Below are 16,230 nucleotides of genomic sequence, written 5' to 3' on the forward strand. Positions count from 1 at the left end.
TTATTTATGCCGTTAGAAGCAGCAGCATAAACATGAAACATATTCCTAGGACCTAAGTCAGCATTTTTTAAATGCAGCCTCAACACTTACACCTTGATTAATGCAGCACTCTCCCTCCTGGCCCAAAAGCAATCTTGCTCAGCTTTATCTATCCAGAATACCACTGCTGTAAGGACCATTCCCTTTATCCATCACTCTGATCCTGTTTGTCCACGGTGTCCCTGCCTTTCAGGAGCAGCTTTCCATCAGCATCTGCAAAACATCCTCCTCAGCCCCTGCTCGCCAGCCTTGCCTACCTGACCCCTGGCAAAGGCTGCAGCACATGCAGCCTGCAATCCATCGTGTGGACCGGCACGGACTCATCATTGTCCTGCCCACATCCCGCTGCTGTGGGACAGAGAGGAACGTCCCGTTTTGTGAATGCATGATGCTTAGCATGATACCAGCCGGAACACAACTGCTTCCTCCAGTCACACATGAATAACTATCGCTATGCAAAAGGGTCAAGGGGAAAATTCAATTTATGAGGGTTTTGCAAGCAGATGAATATTGAGTGCTTGTATTTTAACATTCCCTTCTCTCCCCTCTTTTCCCAGCCTCACCAAAGTGATCTGTCCAGTGGGACTGTTTCAAGCCATGTTCACACTGAAAGGTTAAAAAAACCCCAAGATTTCTATTTAGTAACTTTGTGGCTACTGTTACTTGCCATAACACTCAAACACTACACACAAAACAGTCTCTCACACACATGCACATGTGCAATAAACAGAAGAGACAGAACGAGCTTTTTAAAATCAGCAGTTTTCAGTTTTGGTAGTGTGGGCTGTACCTTCTGACTGACAGCTAAGCAGATTTAACAATCTGCTCGAAAAAAAAAAATAATCAAAACTTAAAGCTCCTTAAAAGTGCACAGTTCACACGCTCACTGCTTAAAGGCTATGGTGTCAGTAATGTTCTTTGTACTTGTACATCTTAATCATGCATCTAATCTGTCACAACTTTTTGAAATAGAAGTTTTTACGCAGATGTTTACACGCCCGAGTTTCACAACTGAGCTTATATCACACCTGACAGTGAATCAGCAGCTAATGAATATTTGCTCACGTTGCAAAACCATGACACAGTCCTCCCCGCACTGGAGTAGGTGCAGCGTAGCTGAGGCTGGCAGCTGAGCCGGGGGTGCTCCCTGTGCCTGACTCCTCCAGGTCTGGCCACAGCCTACAATACAGCCAGGGAAAAAGGCAGGGGGAGGAGAGGAAGAGGAAAATGCAAGCATGCATGGAAATCAATTTTCCTCAGGTGTAAACCTCAGGGTAAACTCAAAAGATACCACAAACGCAGAGAGCGCTGCACCGGGCTGAGGATAAACCACTGCTTGATAAGACACACAGAGCAAACAAGTCGCATTTGCAGCACTTGATCTTTTTTCCATTATTAGATACAATTTGACGTCACTTGTAGAATTTAAGAGCTCATTGTAAAGCAGACATTTATTACAACAGAAGGATGGAATCAGTCCAAATACAATATAGCTACACTAGAGCTATTAAATCCTGTTATAGTTCACTGGGCAGCCAAATACTAGCTTGAAGCAATGACAGGGAAAAGGGTGGAGAAAAAAAATAGGGGCGGGGGGGGGAAGCAACACCACACCAAAGTGTGCGCACACACACCCACATCCCACCTTTTCTCCTTAAAAATTCCAGGATATTGTACTGTTTCTTCATACTTTCCATTCAGAGCACTCCTTTAACATCTGGGGAGAGGAAAACTTTACTCCTTTCCTTCTGCTTTGCAAGCGATGCTGTGGTGCAAAGTGAGCCAGCCCTCTCTATTCACATGCTGACTTCAAGGGGACCAGATGAAGTCCGTCAGCTGAACTTCAGTTGGAAAATTACCATTTCAAGTCCTGCCATGCCTGGAGGTTATGCAATAATGAACTAATAAAGAAGCCATTAAAAGAACTAATATGCACACTGAAGTCACAGATGAGTTCAGAGGGAAAGACAAACCAGCCTCTAATCCTTTTGCTGATGCTGGGGATAAAGTTGAATATTAAAAAGAACGCGTCTGAAATTAAAGGTTAAATGTTTCCAAGTAGTCAGACGAACAAAACCCAGCATCCTGTGGCCTCTGCATAGCTAGATGTCTCCATTCAGCTGAGCTAAAGGGGACAGACCCTGCTTTTAATGGCTTGCACTTAGCCCAAGTCCCTCAGCACTACATGCTGAAAGTAGGCAGACATTACAAAAGGCATATGAATACATATATAGATGTGTAATATGTATTTTATATATATTTTTTCATAGAGAGACACAAATACATATACACAACACACAGGGAAACAAAACTAAAAGCAGCATCGACAATGTGGTAAGTGCAGCGTGTTGGCTGAGAACAAGACTGAAAATTGCTGGTGGCTGAGTAAACTCCTGTGAAGAAAAATCTATGCAATGCTACAGGCACACAGCAACGGACAGCACCTTCCCTTCATTTGTGGCACATCTATTAGCTGAAGGCCACTGCCACTCAGAAGCCTGCACACTCCACGAGCAGCAGTGACAGGGAAATGGGATGCTGGCCAGGTTTAAAAAAACAAACCAAACTTATCTAATTTCCAAGGTAGCCCCCCCAAGGAGGCTATCGCATTTATACTTCACACCTCTGGGTGCTATGATCTCTCTCCCTGATGGAATTCAAGAGGAGAATGAGCAGAAGTGCACTTGGTGCAGTCCCCACCACTTGGTCAAGGCTTCGCTTGTAAAAAAGCCAACAACAAACCCAGCCATGCTCTTAATGCCCTGTGAAACAATCCTTTTACTTAGCTCGTAGCAAAGGTGCTGGGAGCAGCGAGGCATGGGAGAAAGACGAAGGGTGAACCAGAGTCAAGGGATGACTTCACCCATCCAACTCAAGACGGCATCCACATTGTCCCTCTTCTCTCTCTCCATTAGTTGCTGCACAGGGTTCTGTTATAGTAAGAGCAGGAAGTCATAAGAGCTCCCACTCTTTAATCTTACCAGTCACTAAGCAAGAAAACAAGAAATGGAGGGTAAGAAATTTCGAGAGGTGCAAGAGCTCTGCAAACCACTGGTGACCAGCCCACTCAGAGGCTCCTCAGGCATGCAGCCGAGCGCAAACACAGCCCAGCCCTACCACGCTCAAACTTGCTTTGAAGACAAATGACCTTATGGCTAAAACCTTCTCAGGAAACAGGACTATTTATCTTTTTTAAAAGAAAAAAAATAAAGAATGAAGAAAAAACACTTCAAGCTGCAGAAACAAGGAATCTCGGAGTCTCCAGATTGTTTACAGACATAAAAGGCTTTTGCTGTCTAACCTGAGTCACCATCACTACAGTTCTAGCTCCTCTCATGCTAATCTCAGGAGAGGCAGCAAATGGTTTATTAAATATTTTCTTCCGCAGTTCCTCTTTTTCATGTTCAGAGACGTAATGCCTCTCTCCCTTGCCTTTCTTCTTCACCCCTTCTCTCACCCACCCGCACCTCGAAGACTGGGGTGAGCCACAGCAGTCCTGAAGAATGAAAAGGGTAACTTCACGCCTTTCCCATGACTCTTGTCCATGTACCTCTGCGCGGTATTTGCCAATAGCTTCAGGCAGTCAATGGCCACTCAGTCCGACAGCCACTGCAGCCTTGTCTCACTTCTCAGAACGGCCACCACACCAGCCACCCCTCATTGTATAGCTTATTCGTGGGCCTTGGCACTCATCTTTTCCAAATTACAGGCCATTTCAGACCATTTCTCAAGGTTATTTTGGATTTTTATCTCAAAATACTTGGATATCCACTAAACCTGTTTTTGAGACACAAAAATGCAATTTTTGGATCTAAGTCAACACTGAACAGGCTCGGGATTGCTTCCTCAGTAACTCCCCATTCTAACTGAAACGGGACATCAACAGCTACTCGTTTTCAGGAGTTACAGTCTAGATAGAAATAATGTTTTATGACCTCACTTATGCAAATATCATGTGGAAAAGGGAATGAACATTCATAGCTGGTTTAAAAAGACCATTTCATGGAGGGAAACACTGTACAATTGCAAAGTCAGTGTTATAGCACCTTAATACTTCACGCTGGTTTCATTAGGCTGAGCTGCGCCTTGCCTAAAGGCAAAACAGGGATAGAGAAAGTCCTCCTCCATCAGAAGGAACTTGTAATGACAGCTAAAATTCTTGCATGGAAAGTCAAATGCAGCAGTGGAGGTTGATGAATAACGTTTCAACCGAGATCGAAAGTAAGAGGCCATTTCGCACAAGAGCAGTAGACGTTTAATAATCTCTGTCGCGTCTTTCATCTGTAACACCAACAGATTAACAAGGTTTCTGTGGCTGTGTAATTTCTTTGGAGTTTTGATCTTGGAAATAATTTCACTAAATATTTCATAAGTGCCTTTGAAAGTCTTTCTTTTTTTTAATAAAGAAAAAAGAATGGCTAGCTGCTCTGAGATTACAGCGGGATAATGAAAGCGCACAGATAATCAATAACCATTTTCAGTTCATTATTCAGCACATTTGGGGCCGCTGTTATTTTTTCCCCGCTACCATTCCACATCCCACATACAAAGTGATGTAGCGTTTTTAAACCATCAGATCTTACTGCTTTTGCAAATCCTTCTTAACACTGACCATAACACAGAACCCCCAGCCTCTAATAACACCTACATAATTCATAGGTTTCCAGGGTGTTTTCAGCTAAGCAGATTGCAGGCTGAGGCAGAGGAGGCCAAACTGAACCATATGCCAGACCAGCGCAGTTTCTTCTTTGGTCTGGGTAACAAATCAGTGGGTAATTTCTGCTGTTTATACCTCAAGAAGTCTAAAGAGGGGGTAAAGTTTCTGTTTTAAGCCACTTCAACAGCCAAGGGCCACAGGACAGGTAACTCCAGGCTCCTCCACAGGGAGCCGCATCTGATGGGGCCAGGCCCTTCGCTTTGTCCCAGATCCAGCTGTTGCACAGGGGCCACAGCTGCACCTCCATAAAACTCAGGACCTTTGCAGGTTTTTCCTGGACCTGTGGGAATGTATCCCAGGAAGAAGAAATGCTCTCAGGTTGCTAGTGGTAAAGACTAAACAGATTCACAGTGGTTCTCACCGAGGACAGCAATATTTCCATGCGCTGCTGGAAGAGGAGACACCATTCAGTCATGCAAGGGTTGAATCAGGAGCCTACTGGAACTGGGAGAAAGTCTTCCCGGAGGAGGCTAACATCTGCCTCTGCCTTCCCACTGGAGAACACACATCTGCAAAACAACTGAGGCTGAAGTGGGTTTAAAGCCCTAAAAGAGAGCAGCTTTTCCTACAGACTACACAATATGGCTTTATGTAACTATTAAGACCCAAGACTGGCTCGAGCAGCCTAACCCCACTGCTAGAAAAGTTATTTTTCCATTATGCATCCAGGAGGACGTATACATCCCAGCCCATCTCCCATAGAGTTTGTATAATGACAAAGACAGTTCCTGGTGGTAATTCTCCCTCTAACGTGGTGTCTCATTGCTGCAGGGCTGCTGGCTGCCAACTTTTTCCTACGCCTCTACCCTGTCACCTCCAGGGATGACAAGCCCAGGACCGGCGCCGTCGACCCAGAAGCTGCTGTGACCACTGTGCTTGGTGAGAAGAGAAGCCCTGAAGCAAGATGTAGGCCTGAGGCTCCATTTTCACTTCTCTGCACGAGGTTAAAGAGCCCCTTTGCAGCTGGGGGGTGCCTCACATGCTTCTTCCAAACCAGGACGGTCAGTTCAGGCAGTGAGAGACCCCAGGGATACTGCCAAGCATTAATCCACATCCCCCACTCTCACCTCCCCTAGGAAAACCCAACACCCTCCCACACCACCACCCCCCAAAAAAGCCCCCAAGGGACAGACTACAATCACTTAGAACATAGCCAAACCTGGAAACTGAACCCAGGACTCGGGAAAGAGAAAGGCACATGGATGAATCCATCAGACCACACTTCACTTTCCTAGAGCATAAGCAGAGGAAAAGCAGCTACCACACAGAGACATGTTCTCTTTAAGAAAATCAAACCCCTGTGATTACAGAGCAGAATGAAACTGAAATCTGCCCAAGACACCAGGATCCCCACTGTAGCCCCCAAACTCCTACAAGATCTTGAGTTATTAGTTTAGCTAGAAAATTGGAAAAAACACACTATTTATTGGTGCCTTCCCCCCCCCCCCCCCCCCCCCCCCCCCCAAATAATCAAGTTTTCATGGCAAAGAAATGGAAGTGGACAGTATTATATAGACATAATGTGGAAGGCAAATATTGAACATGTATTTTGCCGTTACATATAGGCTGGAGAGACAACAGAAACAAAACACAGGATGCCCTGCCATGTCGTATTGGAAGGGAAAATAAAACTCAAGTTGTGTCTATAACTTTAATGCAAGCAAACCCTAGAAATGAAATTTTAAAAGCCTCAACAACAGATACCTGTAAAGTGCTATTTAAAAAAAAAAAAAAAAAAAAGAAACAAGAAACAAAAAACCACACACACATTTGGTTTCCCCTTCTTGCGATTTTTTTTTCTTTAATCCCCTCTTCAATCCCTTCTCTGAACGTACCAACCACCGTCTCAACAGCCCTGATACTTCTCTACCACCACAGCCATCCATCTTCCAATTTCCCACAACACAGAGAAACCTCCACGAACCTCAAGGCTGAGGACACTGGCAGTCAAGTCAATCATAACACAACACCCAGGTGCTGAGACAGAATGGGACCAGAGGAGGCTGATTACACCGCAGAGTGACACTGTCACTCCCAGGAGGGAAGCCAGCTGCACCTTTGTATATTTAACTTTGGTACAAGCTTTTCTGAACACAAAGTACAGTGTGTTTCTACCTAGTATTTATAAAACCCTTCTCTAGATTAAACTCAGGGCCAGGTGTATAGTCTTACATTTGTTTGGTTTTCTTGACATGCAATTCAATTAGCATTTCCATCATTTTGCAGACTTGTTGTGAAATAAGATGAGATGTAACAGGGAAAGTGGCACCACGAGAGGAACACGAGCATCCCCAGCCAGCCTGGACGCCCTCAGTGGGAAACCTGCACAACCCATCAGGGCAGTCTCCCAAAAAAGTAATAATAAATGATGAATTTGCTGCAAGCAAATGACAGGAGAGGTGCCTAAGGAGATAAATGCAGGTACTGGCAAGAAAAGAGGAAACAACAGTATTTGACTGAGTCACCCAACGTGAGTAAGCACAGGCATAGCAGAGCAGCTGCTCCAGACCTACAAGAGCAGTGGTACCTGGCTGGTGCCCAGCTGTACTCCTTGCAGCCATCTCGCTTCACTTGATAGATGCATTAAAGCTCTGCCCTGACCTCAGGAGCATGGGCAACCATCATTATCCTTCATTTGCGGGGAAATTCAGGTACAGAGAGAAATCATTATCTGGTCCAACATGCAAGAGAGGATTGGTGACGGAACAGATTCAGGAGTTTCTGGGTCCAACCTTTGCCACAAAATAATTTTTTTTAGGTGGAGGAGGGAGTGGGGTAGCTCAAGTAGATTAAGTTTCCCTGATAACTAGCCCAATTCTGCAAGAATAAAATGCAAAAGAAATTTTTTTTCTTCTTAGCAACCAACTTTAGAGCTATCAGTAATTTTTGCAGAAATTAAAATAATCCCCAGAATTATATCACATCTAATAAATTTCTCCAAGAACACAGAGGTTCTCTGCACACATCCCACCCCCTCTCCTGTAGCACACAGGCATGCCCTTTTCCTGCAGGAAAGCACCTAGAAGCTCCAAGAACTTTGCTGTTTCCTTTATGTCTGGGTAGATCCAGACTTGCTTGATGCAGGAACTTGAATGAAGACTAGTAGAGCCGCCCAGGCAGCCTGCCACCACGTGCAGCTTCACGGGACTCGGGATAAGCACGACCACAACCAAACGTTCACCCCTCCCTCTCCTACATGGGCTACAGACCTCCCCCCTGTTTCTACACATGACAAGAAAGAAACTAGTCAAGTTCAAAGGATGCTCAAACCCTCCCTTAAAGCAGTATCCTCAAACCCTTGTGCAAATAATCTTTGCTGTGGCTAACATTATCAGATGTAATTAAGTTGTACTCTGAATCTAACAGCGGCATTAATATCTTGGGAATCACAAAACAAACTAACCTTTCGGCTGTCAAATCCACAAGACGAAACTGCGAAGAATTCCTTTGGCCTTTTATTCTGACCCATTTTGCTGTCGAACCACTCCCATAGCCTCTCCCCACTGCCACTGGCTTCAAAAAGCCAAGACGTGGCTGTGCTCAAACTCCTCTCCAGGAAACAATTCTCTTTCCTAAGGAGAATTTCTGGATGTAACAAAGCGTTGAAAAACCGCACACCACAAATTGTGGTTTCAGCCCAACAAGGCAAGCTTTCCCAAGGGTGGATTTCTCACGCTCCTTGAGGGCTCATGTGGAATTCCATGTCTTTTTATGCCTCAAATTAAATGGGATTTCAACCCATTTACAATGCAACTACAAATTAAATTTCACAAGTCAGTCAGGGTGCCCTGCAACAAGGTTTCATTCTGCAGATAGGGGACAAAAGAAAGCAATTCAATGAGGATCAAAACTGAAGAAACAAAATCTGTTTCCTGACCTCCAACGCCTGTTCAAATACACTCTCCTTCTCTGTTCCCTATCAAATATCCAAACCGTATCAAGAATGTCATTTTTTTGAAGCATCCTTTACAAGAAAGCGTTACAAAAGCAAGTCCACAAAAGGTTACGGCACAAAATTTTCCTTTTCATTAGATGCGCCATAGGATGGAAACCTTGTTCCAGGCCAACAGCAGCTGAGGAAGCAAAGCACAGAGCAGAAAATGTCAAACCCTATCAGTTCAGATTTCAGGGGCAGCTCCGAAGGCCTTGACTGAGCGGTGCGGTCTCCTGTCCTGGCTTTATGGTCAGGCCAGTTGTTCCACACCTTGAGAATTTCTCTGTCCTCGCTGTTCCAGCTTTGTCTGTCAGCTATCAGATGGCAGGAGCGCCGCGCAGCTTTTGCAAGAGCCACACATGCCCTTCATTAAAGGGCATTACAGCTGTATTTATATCTGACATAAATCTGCTTTGTAAACAGTGACCTGATTTGCGATCTGGACTTTTCTTAGATGGCAACATCAAGAGCACATGCGTGTGCTGGCCCCTACAGACAGCACCAGACCTGCCTCACCACGAGAGGAGATGCTGCTCACCCTCCTCGCCTGCTGCAAGCGTGATGGCATCTAAAAGCCTCTGGAACTGGCAGGTGGAAAGTCAAACCCACCAAAAGCATATCCAGAAAAGTAATAGTGCCTTGCGGGCAGAGAAGCCAAAAAGCTGGAACATTTCAACTTGATCACAACAGGGCATGAAGCAAAGGACAACTATTCTGAGTGATAAAAGTTACCTGGGTTCTACAGGTAACGCAAGCATCTGAGGGACAGTGAAGTTTGGATAGTTTAGTCCAAAATTCACTGCAAATGTTGGCTCACAGTCAAAACAGAAATCAGTAGCTGAACTGAAAATAATATCCAAGTTCTCACTTCAGGCACCAGACCCTGTTTTCTCATCTCATTTCTATTTTCTTATTTGCTGCCAATTCAAAACACTAACAAAAAAAGTCAGCCCATTAGACTTGTTCTTAGATGCCTTAAGCCCTTATATATGAAGTTAGTGTTATCAGAGTCCATAAATTGCAGCTAAAGCACATAAAGGAAGCAGTCATGGCATAACCCCACTTTAATCTCAATCAGGTCACTACAGTCAAAGAAATGTTTTTCAAAATGTTAATTAATTTTTAAAAGAATGGATTAGAGGGGGTTCTCAATTAATAGAATACTTTAAGGAGACAATCTAGAGAGGATTGTCCATTTTATTAATACAGCAATTTAAGAGCTATTCAACATCCAATAACTTCTCATTAAAAGTCAACCCTCCCCCTTTTCCAGTAGATTAGCTACCCATTTGTCAGATACAATACAGCTTCATTAGCCTAAAAGTTCAATTTCTGCTTTTCTACAGATTTGCTTTTATTTTGCTTGTATCAGGAAGCTAAAATCCTGAATGACAGCAAAGTCCAGAAATCAGTAATTGTGCATTAGTGTCTCGCAAGTTCTAGATGGCATTTTGATGTAGCATTCCCTGCAACAGCACACACAGTCAATCGCTGCAAGAGCCAGGCAGGAAAGCCCTAGATCTACCTACACAACGCTGCCCAAACGCACAAGGCAAAGGCTCTGCTCCTCATCTGGAAGAGCACACAAACGATGCCTTTTCCTAAGACCTTTTCCACCTACGGACTACCCAGCAGCACCTAACAGCCTGCATGGAATTGGTGGGTGTTATCGAGAACAGGACACAGAACAACTCCCACTTTTACCAGAAGGTTCCCACTACAACCTTGAGTTTTCAGATCAAGCGTGGTCTTCACATATATAACGTGCAAGTAGACGCATTCTTCTGGATGAGTATGTTCAACCTGTGCTGAGGGTCTACAGACTTTGGAGCAGGGCCAGCTGTGCGGGATAGCCCTGCCGGCTGGAGCTCAGGCAGGACAGCAGGGACAAGTCCCAGGGTAGGGCACCAGCAACATGCAGATCTCAACACCTCTGACGAAATACGCGCCTAGATATCTTGCAAACCCAGACAGGAGACACATCAGCAGAGCAAACCTCCTGTAAGGACAACCCTAAAATAAGGAAATAAATAAAACCAGCAAAGCCCTGTGACTCCAGTAGGAAAGAGTGAGCACTACCAAGTGGAGAGGCACCATGAGAGCAGCAGCCGGGTGCCCGCTGTCTGGCCTCATTACTGCGACCTCACACCTCAATGCAGGAGGACTCCATCTGTATGGACTCACTGCAGGATCAGAGCTCTAGGAAGTCTGTAGAAAAGACAACAGAAACTGAAAGAGGTTACAACTAAGGCTAATACCACCCAAAAGCTAAAGCAAACAAAAACATTCCAGTCTAACAGCTTTAGCTGCAGCGACTGTTCAAGCTACTCGTAAGACCGTAACAGCTGTATGCACAGGGTTTAATAAAAAGGGACACCTTTCCTCCAGCTCCTGCTGTTGCAATTTTAAGGAATGAATCCAGATATCAGCAGAAAGGGAAGTTCAGGATATATATGGCATCGGTTTCCAAGAGAATACTTAGCATGTCACGTGAGAAGAACATTTTTAGCCAGCTGGGCAGAAAATAGACAAGCTGCAAAGCTACCCTAAAAATACCAGTCACGATAATTACAAGCAAAGCAAAGCATAAGCAATGGCAGCACTAACGATCCACAGTTTTAGTGACAACCTGCTAACAGTTTATTTATTACATACACCACTTCTAAAAGATTGTCTCAGTTGCTCAGGTGCGCAATTTACATGTTTAGTTTCATGTCATGCAATTAAGACACAAGCCAAGTTCATTCCGGACTGATGCCTTATGGCTTCATCTATGTGATTTACTAATATATTTATCCCTCTTCACCTCTCCAGCACAGTGCTGTGAACTCTCCAAACTGTGGAAGACAACTGCCCCCAACCAACACATTCATAACACTCCCAGGTGCAAGCAGGGCACCAAGCCGTGATGGGATGAAGAAATCCTGCAGTTTGGGGGGGTGGGGAAGACAAATTGCGATTGTTCATCAGCTCCACAGTCCATCTCACCTGGTGTGCTGTCTGACAGCTGTACAATCAGTGCTTCAAAGGATGCTTTACCTCTCACAAGCCGCTGGTTACATCACACCTGCCCATACAGGAACCCTCTCCAAACCCCAGCCTGCTGCGGGCAGGGTTATGTCTCACCGTAACATGCAATATAAAGCTCTGTTTCCTACCAGGAGTAGGAATGCTACCTGAGGAACAGCAAGGCAGCTAGAAGGGAAGTGAATCAGAGCGTCATTATCTGGGAACCGAAGAACTTTGGATCTGAGGGAAGGTCATGGGCTTGCCCAGACTGACCACTCCAGTGTGGTGGCAGCTCACATCAGGTGGAGAAGCTGCCCAATGTCTCTGAACTCTACTGGAGGCAATTCCTTGTGCAAAAAAATAAAATAATAAAAAACAGAAGGCAGAAAAAGCAGGAAAACATCATTCGCAATTGTGCTTCTTGGGAAGGTGTGTGAGGTTAACAAAGTCAAAGGTCGTTAACCACTCCCCTAGTTGCTTTTCCCCCGAAAGCGAGTGCTGCATACCATAGCCTGTCTGCCCTGCTGATGACTTCCACGCATTCACCATTATTTTTAGTGCAATTATACAGACAAGAGACCAGAGGAGAGAAACCACACACACACACACACAAAAAAAGGCATCAACAATTATGTAAATCCAGGACTTACCCTCTCTGCTCTCCCACTAAAACACAGGCTTTGGCCAAGAACCAGATATCCGTCCTTCCCCAGGACAGCACTGATTCAGCTGCAGCATTTTTAATAAAAATTATAAAAGATCAAAAACATCCAAAAGCTAGTAAAACCCGTAACCACTTAGCCCTAGGCTTGAGGTGGAGAGGTGAGAAGCTGGCTGAGCGGCCCAAGAGGAGCCACACGCGGGTGAGATGCCTCCCTGGCCACGTGCCGGTGGCAGTGGCTCTTCCCAAGGCACGAGCCAGAACACAAACCAGCTTCTGCTCCCACAGTGAGTAACTGCAGGGCTTGCAGGAGTCAAGGGTTCTAAGAGAAAACTTATTTCTGTCACTAAAATCAGCAAGGGTGACTCACAATAGGCTCCGGGAGCCTCATTGATGAGTTTCATTGTTATGCATTCACTTTTCACCCTTAATTTTCAAAAATACCCTGAGTGACAATAATGACAATAGAGTATAATAGCAATAATTAGCTAATGGGAGGGAAAACTTCCAAGTTCTAAACTAACCCGAATTGCTACTTCTAAAAATGCATCATAAATGAGTGATGCAGTTGATGCCTGTTGATCACTGAAATTAGAAAAGAAAAAAAAAAAAATAAATCTAAGGAGCTTTGTCATTCTCTTTGCAAATTCAGCTACAAAATCCCAATAGCCCCATCAGGAGAAAGAACAGGAGCAAGCTGTTCAGAGGGCTGGCTTTGAGGATGCTTTACTGCTAAACACATTAGAAGCATCTCCCACTTACAAAATAAATATGTCTAGCTGTATCAAACCCAAGCAAATCATCACCTTCTCAAGCACAGGTTAATGCATTTTTTTCCAGTGGGACTAAAGAGGAAAAAAGGATTATGGTAAGCTTTGAAAATTACTTGCCAACTAACTGATGGGTCAATACCTACATTTTGAAGAGTTTTCCTTACATTTTACACAACTGAAATCACTGTTCTAAGGTGACTGAAAGCACCAGCAACACTGAGAAGCTGATGCGAAACTTGCTCAGCTGGCTTGATCAATGCAGGAAAGTGGACTTGTTAAGCTAGCGGTCAAATTTAGGACAACTACTGCTTCTTAAAGCACCAAAGTTGGCTGGAATCTTTATTTAGGACTGAGGTCCAGTAGCTTTCCTCTGAATAGGGGATAACATGGAAACTATTCTCCTTGTGGAGTTTATTTTGAGCTGAAAATATTTTCCAGTTTCATGGTGACAGACGGGATTGTAACTACGTTGTGTTACAGAATAATGACCGAATTTTCAAATTGGTACAGGGGAAAGTAGAGAAAGCTGCATTTTCCTCTTTATAGAATTTGTTCCTGCAAAAGTTTTCACACTTTCAAAATAGGGTCATGTGCTCCTTTAGCAGCAAAGGATCCAAATAAACAGAGCACAGATCCCATCTATCATCCCAGGCAAAATGAGATAGCCAGATTAGTCAAACAGTTATAAACTGACCATATCTGAAGGGGAAGGAAGTAATTTTCTCACATTCCTCTCCCTGGCAATCACTTCCCAAATTTACAAAACAACAGCATCAGCCTCCCAAACACTTCCCAGTACTGAGCTCCTCTGGGATTCAGGGACACATTCCTTCAGCCTCCCTGGAAGGCCCAGGTTAGCTTGTCACAGTTATTGGAGAAAATTATTTGCTAAGATGACCTGGTAAAAGCATACATTAATACCTCTAATTTTATCCACACCTCCATTCTTTGAATGGCTACAGAAACCCCCCTGGGAGAAGCTCTTCCCCTCCCTTCACCCAAGCCAACTTGCGTTGGGTGCAGCACAAGGGGAGACAACAAGGACAAAGTGGATGATCTTCTGTGTTCCTCCAGCACCTTTCGCCCTGGGTAGCCCAGCTCCTCTTCCTTCAGAAACGCTGCCAGACCAAGGGCAACAGGCACATCCAGGAAGAAAGCTAACGAACACAAGGAGGTTGTAAAGCTCCCACCCAAAAGAACAGCGTGAACTGCAAAGTGTGGTATTTGCACCAAAGGCAGCAGTTTCCGAGATCCCACCTCAGCCCCTTGTTTATGGTTTAAGGTGCCCTAGGACCAATGCTGAAGTTATTACTTAAAGTTCTACTCAAAGTGGAAGGGGGTTAGTTAACTAAATGCACTTCTACCTTTCGAGTTCAGTTCTTATACCCGAAGACATCGATGGTATTTTGCCACCTGTACCGAACAGTTCTTTGGAAGAAGTTCTCTGAACCACTACGGCAGATGAGCACACATAAAGTCGCGGTAACACAAGTACAACCCACTTCAAACTCTTCAGCTGTGAAGGTGATTGACAGTATTTCCAGATGAAAAGCCTTGTTCAACACAGAACCATCAGCTAGTCAATACCACATGCTTTTTTTTTTTTTTATGTGAATGGCAAGTTTCTAGTTTGGTGGAACAAGGTGCCTCATTTATCTCCCTAAGGCACTACCAACCCTGTATGCAGAGCTAGTATCTTTGCTGCCCAGCCTGGTGTTCCCAGTGTTGAGAAACGGTGGAAAACAGAGTGCTCTGATTCACACTAAGGACAGTTCAAAGAAATGTCAGCAGTTTTTATTTTAAAATGCATTTAGCTTTGTGCACACAGCTAGGAACACTCCCGGTTTGTTTAGATGTTTTAGCATGTACAAATAATTCTGGAAGAGGTGGTAGAGTCAAACCTTTAATTCCATAGAAGCATCCTTCCCGGGGTGAGCCACAGAAGCCCCTCTCTTCCTTCACCCCCTAAATCAACAGTCCCACCTCTGGGACCGTTCCTGGCATGCGTCACACGCCAGGGACCGGTGACTGTGAGGTCCATCCTCCAGCCTGCCTGGCAACACCAGCTTCTGCAGCTTTTTGGCTTAATCTTCTCAACTCAAGGGGACGGAGAAGGCATCTCTTGGATTGCTGTTTCTGGAAGTGGCACCCCTAGTTAATGTCAAACACCCTCTGCCCCTTCCCTGCAGCACGATTCAGGAACAAAATTAGCACAAGCTAAGCAAGACAGAGAGTGACTCTACTGCAGTCATGAGGGTTACTACACACCACCCAAACCCGTGACATTTCCATAGAAACCACAGTGGGAAAAAGAAAAGCCTCAAAAAGCTGACAAGATAAAAAATACATGGTGAAATAAGTAATTCTGGTGGGGAAAATATACATGTGCAAGATCCACCCCAGTTCCCCAGCAGCTTGGGCATTCAGAGGTAACACAGTTAACACCAAACTGATGCCAACAAAACTTTTTTTCAGATCCCTCAGGCTGCCTTGGTGGCAGTAACCATCCTTTCCCAGCAGCGGTATTTCAGAGGACAAACTTGTTGGGGATTATAAGCAACTTTCTTCCCTGTTACTTATGGGGGTGTTCTTGTTGTTAGTGTCACTAAACACAAAGGAACTTCTTAACTTTTTCTTACATCGGGTAAAGCCTTCCAGAACATAAGTCTTCCTCATGAGCAGGATCAATTAAGCAAATAAACACCGGAACGTGCAAAAGAAGCAATTGATTTTTTCGGTCAAACAAACCTCCCCGTAGGTAAAGAACACTCAACAAAAGAAACACATTACTACCACTAACACACATTTTCAGCTTTAAGCTAATAAGCCACACCTAGCAAAAAAGAAGAGCTTAAATATGTTCCATTACACACCTGCCTACTCCAGAGAAGTGGTTTTGTGTGGCATCAAAGAAAAAAAAAAAAAAAAGAGAAAAAGGGGAGGAAAAAAACAGTCAAGAATGCTAAATGATGGCTTTTAAATAATTTGTGATGCTCTGCTCTTGTTCTGGAAAACTAGTCATATTCCAGTGCTTGGCAGAAGCCAGCCAGCTTTACCAGGAGAGATGTGAGCATGCAGGGAAGGAGGACGTTTGTTA

General features: G+C 44.5%; 1 protein-coding gene across 15 annotated transcripts in view; it reads right to left on the minus strand.

The window, feature by feature from the left end:
- The window catches only part of PITPNM2 (phosphatidylinositol transfer protein membrane associated 2), a 141,329-nt gene that overhangs the window by 76,734 nt on the left and 48,365 nt on the right, over nucleotides 1-16,230 (minus strand). Inside the window, exon 1 of one of the 15 annotated variants that reach the window (XM_080369645.1) lies at nucleotides 2,822-3,784. The exons of 13 other annotated variants lie outside the window; for them this stretch is intronic. The gene's annotated coding sequence lies outside the window, so the exon portion shown is untranslated. Of the gene's footprint in view, nucleotides 1-296; nucleotides 2,781-2,821; nucleotides 3,785-16,230 lie in introns of those variants that run through there. One more of the 15 variants, XM_080369647.1, reaches the window with a different exon arrangement.

The sequence above is a fragment of the Falco punctatus genome (assembly GCF_963210335.1).
Source record: "Falco punctatus genome assembly, chromosome: 1".
In the NCBI taxonomy this organism is placed as follows: domain Eukaryota; kingdom Metazoa; phylum Chordata; class Aves; order Falconiformes; family Falconidae; genus Falco; species Falco punctatus.